General features: G+C 35.0%; 1 protein-coding gene across 1 annotated transcript in view; it reads right to left on the reverse strand.

The window, feature by feature from the left end:
• FKBP5 (FKBP prolyl isomerase 5) overlaps positions 1-10,923 on the reverse strand; it is a 41,763-nt gene extending 30,840 nt beyond the window's left edge. Inside the window, exon 1 of the mRNA XM_070941454.1 lies at positions 10,862-10,923. The gene's annotated coding sequence lies outside the window, so the exon portion shown is untranslated. The remainder of the gene's footprint in view (positions 1-10,861) is intronic.
• Between the last annotated feature and the right edge of the window lie 336 nt (positions 10,924-11,259).

Consider the following 11,259-nt stretch of genomic DNA (forward strand, 5'->3'; position numbering starts at 1 on the left):
TGAAAATGCTAGCAAACGCTATCATGCTCATGACTATTAAGCTCATGACTTAACAACTGCAATGAGAGAACTGGGATTGCAGTTTTTAAGAGAAGCAGTCACATGGCATATTTCTTAATTGCCACTTTGCTCAATGACTGATATTTTGGGCCCAATTATAGTTATAACTGGAGTTTGTGAGGACTCCATCTGTGCTTGATCATTGGAAGAATGGTATTATTGTTCTCTTGTACAAAGAGAAAGATAACAACGTTATCTGGAAAAGTGTTTGGAAGAATTCTTGTGCAGGGAGTATAAATTCTAGAACAGTGATGGCAAATCTTTTCGGTACCGAGTGCCAAAACTGGAACACGTGCACGCTGGAGCCCAGAAACCCGAAGAGCAGCTGGCTGGTGCGCCTGCATCCACCAGCCAGCTGATCTTCCGGTTTCTGGTGCGCACGAGTGCTGACAGCTGGTCTTCAGATTTCCAGTGCTCCAGCATGCGCAAAGACCAACTGGCCGGCACACAAGCCAACGCCGGAAACCAGAAGAGCAGCTGGCGACAGCCCGCGTGCCCATAGAGAGAGCTCTGCATACGACCTCTGGCACACGTGCCATAGGTTTGCCATCACGGTTCTAGAAGATGACAGTGAGCAAAATTGTAGTAGTAGAAATAATTTGTAGAAGAAGTACATGCAATCAGATTTTTATTCTTCAGCAAATAATTTATTTAAAATAAGGTTTCCTGAAAGTTTAGAAAAAGAGCATACTAATAAACAGGCTTGAATTAGGTAAAAATAAAGTTGATTATTTAATGTCATAACTTCAGTATATAATGAAAGCAAAGCATGAATAAAAATAATTATTCATTAATTACTGATTCACCATCAAGCAGAGAGAAAGATAAGGAATACATGATGCCCTCCCAACTGTTTAATAAGTTTATGGAAAAATCCATATAAATGTATTAAAATATATGTGAAAATAAGGTATGCTTATGGCTGGTAGGTGTTGATAGATGAATGTCTATGAATTTCTATATGCAAACAATGCCATGATGTTGGTTGAAAATCCAAATGATTCACAATGGATAATTAAATTCAATAAAGCAATGAGTACTGATCTGAAAATTAATGCATTAAAATCAATGTAATTCTGTTTAATATGGCAAGTGAAGTGAATAATAGAGAATCATACATAAATAGTATAAAATTAGACCAAGTAGATAAGTTTGAATATTTTCAGAGTGTTCAAGAGAAAATTAATGAAATAGATCAAATGCAAGTAATATACGATACATTATGAAGAACAAATGTTTGATGAAAGAAGCAAAATGGCTATGTGTAAACATGTTATTCTATGCACTCTCTTGTAAAAGTTGGGCATATTGGAAGAATATTGGGAACTGATTGATTTAAAAGTGTATGTTGTAACAGGAGAGGGTTATAAAGGAATGACCAGTATAAAAAAGTAAGTACTGGTACTTTGGTCATACAGACAGAATAGATAAGATTAAATTGCAAACAAATTATATGAAGAATACATGGATTGAAACAAAGGAAAAGTTTTGCTTTGTTAGAATTAATGAATTTTTTTTAAAGACAGGTGAGAAGTTTGAAAAACAAGGACAGAAAGGTATACAAAGATATAGTGAACTGGGTGAGTTTAAAATAATAGTTTTATTCCTCTCTTTTTTTCCTGCTTTTAATTTATTTTACTTATTATTCTAACTCTTTTTGTGCTTTCTGTAATACTGCTCACTCTGAAATGGAAGTGATGCATATATATGTGTAATGTATATGTATTCTGTTACATATTCATTGTTTCCCACATGGGAAGCAAAGGATGTTTAAATTACAAATTAATCATTCCATGTTCTATCAAGTTTTAATTGAAGTTTCAGAATATTAATGACTCCCAACTAATAATAATTACAGATATTCAGCAAACACAGCACATTGTTCATTTAGTCTTATCTATTTCCCTGGCAATATTTTCTAAACACCAAAGCAAATTAACTTTTTAAAAAATATGTTTTGTAAATACCATTTTGAATAATTGAAGGAGTCTGGGTCAGCTCAAAAGGCTATTGTCTAATAACACCGTTTCCCTTTCTACCACTTCTTTTTCAGAACATATTAGCATCTCTTCAGAAAAGGAAAAATGGCCCCTCAAACTTCATGGAAACTGTACCCACTAATTGTTTAGTCATTTGCAGTTGTCTCCCTGTCAAATATATGTTTTTTCATTCCATTCTTTTACATTTAAAATGTAGTTTAAAATATAAGCCAAGTTTCAACTAGTATTTTAAGACTTTAATTAGAAAGTTGGCATCTAATTTAATGAAAGAACTGGATTGGGGTTCTCTGCAATCCAGTACTTATTTTAATACATAAGTAAGTTCCACTGAATTCAATCTGTTTTATCTTTGGGTAAACTATTTATGGTATTGCTATCCAGGCCAAGCCCTTCTAAGCATTCTCAATATTTTTTCATGTAAAAACCTTTAGTGAAATATATATATAATGGCTAAAAATGCAATTTGATTTCCACCATTATACAGAAAGTACCAATCATACCACTGCACTTTAATGTTTAAATGTAAAATGTTTTTAATGTAAAATTAAATTTTACTTAATATTTAGATTTTTCACTAATTCTCCAATTTTATTGATAATTCTTAAAATGGATCATGGTGCTTTAAAATCCCTAATGCAGAATGCAATACATTCTAAAAAAATGTAGAAAGTGAAACAGTAAAACTTCAGACCCCAGCTCATATTTTCACCATAAATATAATTATGATCTTTAAAATAAAAGATAAAAACATCCTCAAGTTGATCTTCATTCCTGATGGATACAACATGCAGTTTTCTGACAATAGCATGGAAATATATTCTCCAGAGATGGTTTCTGTTTCTGATAAACTAACTTGCAGCCATCATATTCCTTGACAGTGTCCAAGCCAATGTCTAACTAGGATGAGACCAGCAGACAAGTTCATCCAGATTTACATTCCTGGCATTGCATTTAGTCACTTTATGACAAACACTGCCACCATTGAAGTTCCTCACTATATGTGTGACTGTCAGCTGCTGGCATACTGTCAAAGGAAGCAAGCAAATTGGGAAAATGATTTGAGTTTGAGAGCCATGATTTTTAAAAGTTTTAAATAATTTAAATAATTGAAGTCTAAGATGGTCTATAGTTTTGGTTATTGTTCATAAACAAACAATGCTTTTTCCTTTTAAGAATTCCTAAATGTCATTCTTTAGTAACCTCATAAGAATCAATACTGTACAGTATACGTATATGTAGGGATACTTTAAATATCAAATTTCTGAACAGGTCGATTGTCATATGTTGAGAAAACTGTTAGCAATTAACTAACAATTTTACACACAGCATGAAGAAATCAACTGTATAGCAGCTACATAAAGTGGGCGAAATCAGTGTATCAAATAGACTTTTATTCTGACATTACTGCTGATTAACTGCAGTAAGGCAATTAAATGCAGTCTATGACCAAATTTCTTATTGAAACTACCATGTTTTCCCGAAAATAAGACCCTGTCTTATATTTTTTTGAACTCTGAAATAAGTGCTTGGCCTTATTGCCATGTGCTCAAAAGCCTGATTGGGCTTATTATCATGGGATGTCTTATTTTAGGGAAACAGGGTAGGCATATTGGTCTTAAAGGTTTATTAACCAAAAATTGAATTTCCAGATTTTTTACAATTTCCAAGAGTTATTTTTGGCATTATAATCCATCATAAATGTTAAGTAATTCATGGCTTTCTTCCCACTTGTTTTTCCAATTACCCTATCAAGTTCAGCAAGATTCACAACAATTTGGAATAAAAATTATCCTAGCTCCCCCAAGTGGCAATACTAATTTTTCAAAAATATTTGAAATAATGTTTTAAACAAATCATTTTTACTATTAATCAACATTACATGTCAAGTGTCCCTAGAAGCTAGAAGCAGGGTGGCTGGAGACAGAGATGGAAATTATTACAAAATAAGCTTCAATCAAAGCACTACTTGTTTCTATTTTGAATCACTGAAATAACAATTTCTGCAATAATCTACTGTAAATATTTAAAGGATCAGGGATAAGCAGACTGTGGAACTGAAATACTTCAATATCTTCATCTGTTGATGAAACCAATACAACACTGCCATATTTTTCTAGTACTGTGTAAGATCAGTAATTTACTAAATAGAAGTCTAGCATATTCTAATAAGACTACAGTTACAAGGAGAAAACTGTGTATCAAAGACTAAAAATAATATGAAAAATACAATACTAAAAATACTACAATTTACTGCTAAATTATAGATATTCATAACTGGAGAACAAAGCAAATTACCCAATTTAGTTAGACAACAAGAAATAGGACTTACTCAACAGGCCTAAAAATACCTCTTAACTTAATTTTATTAACAAAATGAAGTTTTTCAGCTCTCTCCCCCTTCTGTTCCAATCATTGGTTCTCAAGATATTCAAGAAGCTGCATTGGAAGACGATACATAATAGATAATCCATTTTCAATTTATATGACACAATTTGTGTGGAGAGTAGTTTCTCTATTTTTATACCTTACGCTGAAAAACACTATATGAAGACTTCACGGGTCCCATGTCTCTTAAATATAACTTACTTTTAGCTTTCATTCTTAATTCACATTTACAAAATTATATGCAAAATACTGCCGTGTAGAGAAAATAAATGTTCTTGGATAGTAAATACTAAATCTCTGCTGTATGTGTTGGTGAGTATATCAAGCAATTAATATGCACATTTCCTTGACAAATTTAAAACACAAGTAGTAAGTGAAGGGTTGAAACTTCTTATTTTTATTATAATTCTATAATCATTAGTGTAAATTGATCAACAATGTAACAAATTCTGACTATCTCAGCTGGGAATGAATGAAAAAATGTAAAGTTTTATACTTAGATATAACACAAATTTGAGATCTTATCTTATTACCATGTAATATTCCTGTTTTTAGCCTGCCATGCTCATTAAGATTTTCTTGCATTAAGTAATTGACACAAGGATGGAAGTAAACATTGTTACTTTTTTAAAAATTTGCCACCTTTATATATAACTTTCTCTTTGATCTATGGGTCCCCCCCTTTTTTTTAGTTTTTTAGTTGTTTAGCTTTTAATCTGTCAATGGGTTTTAATTCGAATTGTTTTAAATTTGGGCCAAAGTATATAATTCTTTTAATAATTTTAAATTTTGTATTGTTATGTGTTTTAGTTCTGGCTGTGCACCGCCCTGAGTCCACTAGGAGAAGGGTGGTATATAAATTAAAACAATAAATAAATAAATAAATAATAAAACTATTTTTATTCATTTGTCTGAACAACACAAAATTAACATGCAAAATTAAGCTATACACTACTTTAAAATTCCTAAATATTCTCTACCCTGTTTTCCCCAAAATAAGACTTCCCCTGATAATAAGCCCAATTGGGCTTTTAAGCTCATGGCAATAAGGTCAAGCGCTTATTTTAGGGTTCCAAAAAAAATATAAGACAGGGTCTTATTTTCGGAGAAACACAGTAGTAGGTACCGTGTTCCCCGAATATCTGTCTTATATTTTTTTTTATTCCAAAATAAGTGCTTATTTTCGGGGAGGTCTTATTATTTTGGGGCATGTGGAGGAAACTAGAGGAAATGGGGACTGGCTGCACATGCGTTTAAATATTTTTGGGGATGGTTTATTTTCAGGGGGGGCTTATTTTAGTGAATGCGCTCAAAAGCCCAATTGGGCTTATTATCAGGGGATGTCTTATTTTAGGGGAAACGGTAAATATCAACGGATTTCTATCAAAACTAGTAGCAAATGCACTAGTAACAAATTGGCCTTTAAACATTTGCTGCTGATTAACTCATGTGGCATTTTATTTTATTACACAGCATAATACTGATACTCATTGCAGTATGATTTATGGCAGTCCTATTAACATCATTTTCAGAGATTTATTAGTGAGCCACCAAAGCCGAAACCTTAAAAGGTTCTTGTTTAGGCACTCGATTATATGACTTCTTTTATGTCACTAACCAAAGAGGCTTTGAAAACCATCCATTTATAAAATCAATTTGCCTGCTATTAGCAAATTCTAAAAGTCAGATTTTCTACATTTCACACAGCCAAAAATTAACTTAAAAGTCATTTAGTAAATAAAAGGCAGGGAGTTAAATCCCTTTGACATTAAATAATTCAGTAATTATATATCAAAACCAATTGTAGAACTTCTATTTTATAAACACCATTATTATTTCAAAGCAATACTAGAATACCTAAATTTTCACAGCTATTACCTTAAAAAAGACACCATAACTAGCTATCAAGTCAGATGCAGGCTTTTGTGAAACTGGTCAAATATTTGTATCAGTTGCAGTCAGTCTGAAGTTATAAAGAAACTATAAACCTGAGTAAATTCAAGACTCCACAGCTCTTGATACTGCATAGAACAACATTTAGAGGTATATTACATTGTTCATATTTAATTCTACAGCGATATCAGGAATATTTATTGTATGAAGTGTGAAGAAGTCATACCCATATTGCATTTTACTCCTTCTGCAATAATTGTCTTATAGTTAGTCCATAAATGGAACTAGAGGTGACAGTGAGGTAATTCTTACTAGACATGGGACTTACAATAAAACAAACATCATATCCAAAATTAAGAAGCATCTTAAGTAGTATAAATGAGTAGATACTACTTAAGTAGTTAAGCATCTTAACTACTATCTATGAGTAGTAACAGAATTCTAATCTAGGTAAAATTCTGCTCTGGAATCTGATACAGTTCCATTATATGATCTAGGAGGCTCTCCATTTGCAATACTGTATTGTAGGAAATAAGATACCTCTGGAACAACTTATAAAATTCATTTTTGTAGAAAATCCTGTTCCATAAAAAAAATATTCTTGACTTAATACTGAACATGTATTCATGACAATGTGCAACACCATTGGAAAGTTTTTTAGATGTCTCATTCACAAACAAACATTCCAGACTAAGGTTAAATTTGTAGATTCCATGAAATAAAACAGTCAAGAATAAATTTCATCTTCACTTATGCCAGAGGATGGTTCATACTACAGCAAATGTCTGCCTGGACTATAGGATTATAGTCCAGGTAGATACAGATAAAACAGAGCCAAATCATGTTTTGGCTTCGGTGGTTTTGTTGCTATTGTTAAAACATTAAAAGCACCAAATCCAAAATAATATACCTTTTCTATTTCTTTAAAATGGAATCTAAAGGCACTTTGAAGAATCCAAATATATTCAAGTAAAAGCACTTATGACGTGAGATTTTATTTCATGAAACAAACTTTGGTCCCTGTTATTCTTCAAGATGAAACAACTGATACAAGAGGTATTGTTCCTTGTCCCATATTAATTGAAATATTTTTAAGGAAAAATATTCCAGAATACAAATAATTAAATGTATAGGAATTGGGGAGAGAAGCAAAGAAAATCGGCACTGAAAGGGATTCTGGAAGCTGCCCATAACTGAAACAAAATGCTGTATGGCTACTTCAAGAGAACACTTAAAATGATGTGTTAAGCTTGGTAATGAGACAGCACCTAAATAAACACAGTATTAAGTCTCACCAGCCAAACTATCAGCAACTATCTAGACAAGGATTTAGGAGACCATAAATCAGATACAGTACACCTTGTGCCTTGTGAATGTGAACCTGAGGACAAAAGAGGAGATCAAAGGCACTATAATTACAAATAAGTACAATTAGATGTCAGATTCATACAAGATGGGTGGCACAATTAATTAATTAATTAATTAATTAATTCATTAATCTAAAGCTATGGCCTTTTTATCTAGACTTTCAACTATATTCTGCTATTCATTTCTGAACTTTTACTACATGGGAAGAACTACATTGAATTATACAGTTTCTCTTTTATTCCATCTGATAAGATAGATGGGATTCTTCACAATATTTTTTTTTTTGCATTGCTTAGGTAGAAGAATAATGGGTTTTATAACATGCAGAGTGAGACAAGAGTGATGTTTGTAGGTTTACATAAATCTTAAATCTCTTTGGTACAATCAATATTATGAATTCTCATGTCTACACAAAGATCTTGATGGTTCAGTCATTAAATATAATTTAAATAAGTAAATTCACCTGTAGCTTGCTAAACAGAATGAACATAAATAATTTATACAATTTTTCCAGAATATGCCTTAAGCAGAAAGCAAACCCAATGAAATGTCCACAAACCTACAAGAAATAAACTACAAGAAAATCTTTTTCAAATTTTAAATCCCTTGACTAATCTGTGGAATTCCTATTGCTCTAAACTGCAGTCCTTATTAATACAGTAGTATTCAAAAGAGGAAGTTTAATATAAAGTTTAATGGAAGATAACTGAAAGCATTTATTCTTACAGTCTTAAGTATCCCTTCATACTCTGGGTTTTTACAGCTGTCTTTATTATGTAGGCATTCTTGAAAAGTGTTACTATGCAACATGAAAACTATAAGGAAGCTGTGCTTAGTCCTCCCAAATAGCTTTTTCACTCAAAATTCCTCATCACCAATTTCTATCTTTCAGCTGGTTCTACTAATGATCATTTAATTTTGCAAAACAAAAGTGATCTTTAAGTGCAACTATAATCCCTGTGAAGGCTGCAGAAAAACTTCTGGTATTTTAAATAAACCTGAAATATATATTTTATCAAAGAATTGGTAGAGTGATTAAGACATTGGACTAGAAATTGGGACATTATGGATTCTGGTCTTCCCTAAGGCATGAAAACTGGCTGTGCGGCTTTGGATAAGTCATTTTTTTCTCACCCCAACTCACCTCACAGGTTGTTTGTTGTGTTGGGAAAAATAGGTGGGGGAAGGAACATTATGTACACTGACTAGAATTGTAGATTATAAGGGCAATATATAAATCTAATAAATAATTCTACTTTTAATGCTACTTTTTGACAAATGAACATTTTATTACAGTGTATTCACCAATGAATAAGAGGGATGGGAAATAAAAGTATCTGGTTGCTTAAGATTACAGACATGTTATTTTTAACCAGTGTAATTAGTTATAACATAATTGTTCATGGCCCAGAGTCACTGTGTCGAGAGGGATGGTCATATGAATCTAAACAAACCAACCAAGTATAAATTTGTTTTCATGGTTCAGGCATAAATTTGACAGCAGTTTCTCATGCATAGCCCTATTTAAAACAAATAGGAACTACTAAAAGGACAATTGTGTTTTCACCCAAATTTTTTTAGCGCTTCTTCTTGCTAGTAAATTCAATGGATCTTGCATAGACAAATTTTTGATCATGGGGTTCATTATTTTGTTCTTTTACATATGAGGACATTTGTAGGCAGGTTCTGACAAATGCTTTTTTTTTTTTTTTTTGAAAGCATATAAACTTGGGACAATACTCTCTCTTTCTCTCCCTCCTCTCTATCTGATAACAAATATTTCCATTGATTTTTGTCAATTGAGACCTACATTTATAGGAACACACTCCTTGCCCATTTAAATACCATTGGCTTACTGACTATAATTATATGCTTGACTCTTTAGAATGAAAATGATAAATCTGCCCAAACTGTTGCCCAGATTTCAATCTCAATCTGTAAAAACAAGCACACAAACCAACCAACCCCAAAAGGTACAAAGGTAAGAGTCCGCCTGGTAAAGTGAAAGTTCTGAGAACTTGGGGACACATCTCTTTAGCAGAGAGTGGCTCAGAAGAAAAATAACTCACTGTCTCTATGAAGCCTTTCCTCTAATCTTTATGTTTTAACTTGGGTTGGGCAGTCTAGTTCCAAACCAGCCATCTCCCAAGGCTGTGATTGAAGGAAACAAGATGAGGATTTAAATCTCTCTTCCACACCCTAACCAAATTCCAAATTATCTTTGCACAATTAGAGAAAGGGGAGAGTGGCAACAAAAAGACTTCCTTCCTTCCTTCCTTCCTTCCTTCCTTCCTTCCTTCCTTCCTTCCTTCCTTCCTCCCTTCCCTTCCCTTCCTTCCTCTTGTGTGCTAGTAACATTTAGTGCTACGACTGTATTGTTTATAAAATGGACCATACACGAAATCTAGGTTGCAAAGGAAAGGTGTGTCAACATCTCCAGAAGCCGTGATTACTCCGGGGTGGTGCTGGGAGCAAACCGGCTCTTTCTTCGCGCCTTTCTCCCTTTCTTTCTTTCTTTCTCTCTTTCTTTCTCTCTCTCTCTCTTTCAATCTCTCTCTCTCTCTCTCCACTCCCGTCCTACAGACCAGACGCAGCATTTGCAATCATTCTTAGGCCGGCTTCCATGTCAAAGTGATGGTGAGGGGCGTGTTATTTTCTCGTTTTCTTTTCGTGTTTCACCACAAATGTTCTTTTTAAAACCAGACCCGTTCCGTTCAGCATCTTTCTTGCAAAGAAACAGAAAGCTTTGGTGGCCCAGGAACCGGACCTGGAAAAGCAGAGGCGGCGGGGCGGAGGGGGTTGCGGGGGGGGAGAGAACGAGTGGCGGGTTGTTGCGAGGATGAGAGAGAGCAAGTCGCCACCACACAGCAGCGACCCAGAGCCTGAACTGCTGAGGTTTCCCTGCAGGAAAGAGAACGAAAGAGGCCTCTCCAGTGGGGCTGAGGGGAAAAGATAGGGGGCCGGAGGGAGGGTGGCTGCAAAGCCCCCTCGCCCTCTCCGCGCCCCGTTCGCCGACTGGTGAGGCTGGAGTCTCCCCGGCCAAGAAACCTCTCCGCTTTCTGAGAAGACGAGGCACACAGGCAGGGCGCCTTTTTTTTCTCTCTCTCTCTTCACAAAGCCAAGACGCCCCCAACCCGAGAGCCAATGCCGGGTACCTGCCCTTGCCGCCGTCCGCTCCGACTCCGCCGCCGCTGCCGCCGCCGCCGCCGCCTTACCCAACCGGGAATGACACGAGCTACCGGCGCTGGCCGCGAGTCCCCTTCGTGAAAAAACCCGCCTTCTCGTGCCTTACTGGCCCTGGCGCTTGCCAGTCAGGAGCCACGGCACCTATAGCGCTTTGTCATTGGCCACGTCTCCCTTCCCGTATGTAAATAACGCCTCCTTTCCAATCGACAATTAGCCGCCCGAGGGGAGTCCGAAGTCTCGAGTTCCCAGCTTCCCCCCCCCACCACAACGCCGCCACCGTGCCCTCCCTTGCTTCTGCGAAAATAAACTTTAAAAAATTATTTAAAAAAAGGTTGATCGATTGAGTCAGGCAGAGTAAAATCCCAAA

This window comes from Pituophis catenifer, unplaced genomic scaffold, assembly GCF_029215685.1.
Source record: "Pituophis catenifer annectens isolate HBS135680 unplaced genomic scaffold, rPitCat1.0.hap2 SCAF_3, whole genome shotgun sequence".
Taxonomy (NCBI): domain Eukaryota; kingdom Metazoa; phylum Chordata; class Lepidosauria; order Squamata; family Colubridae; genus Pituophis; species Pituophis catenifer.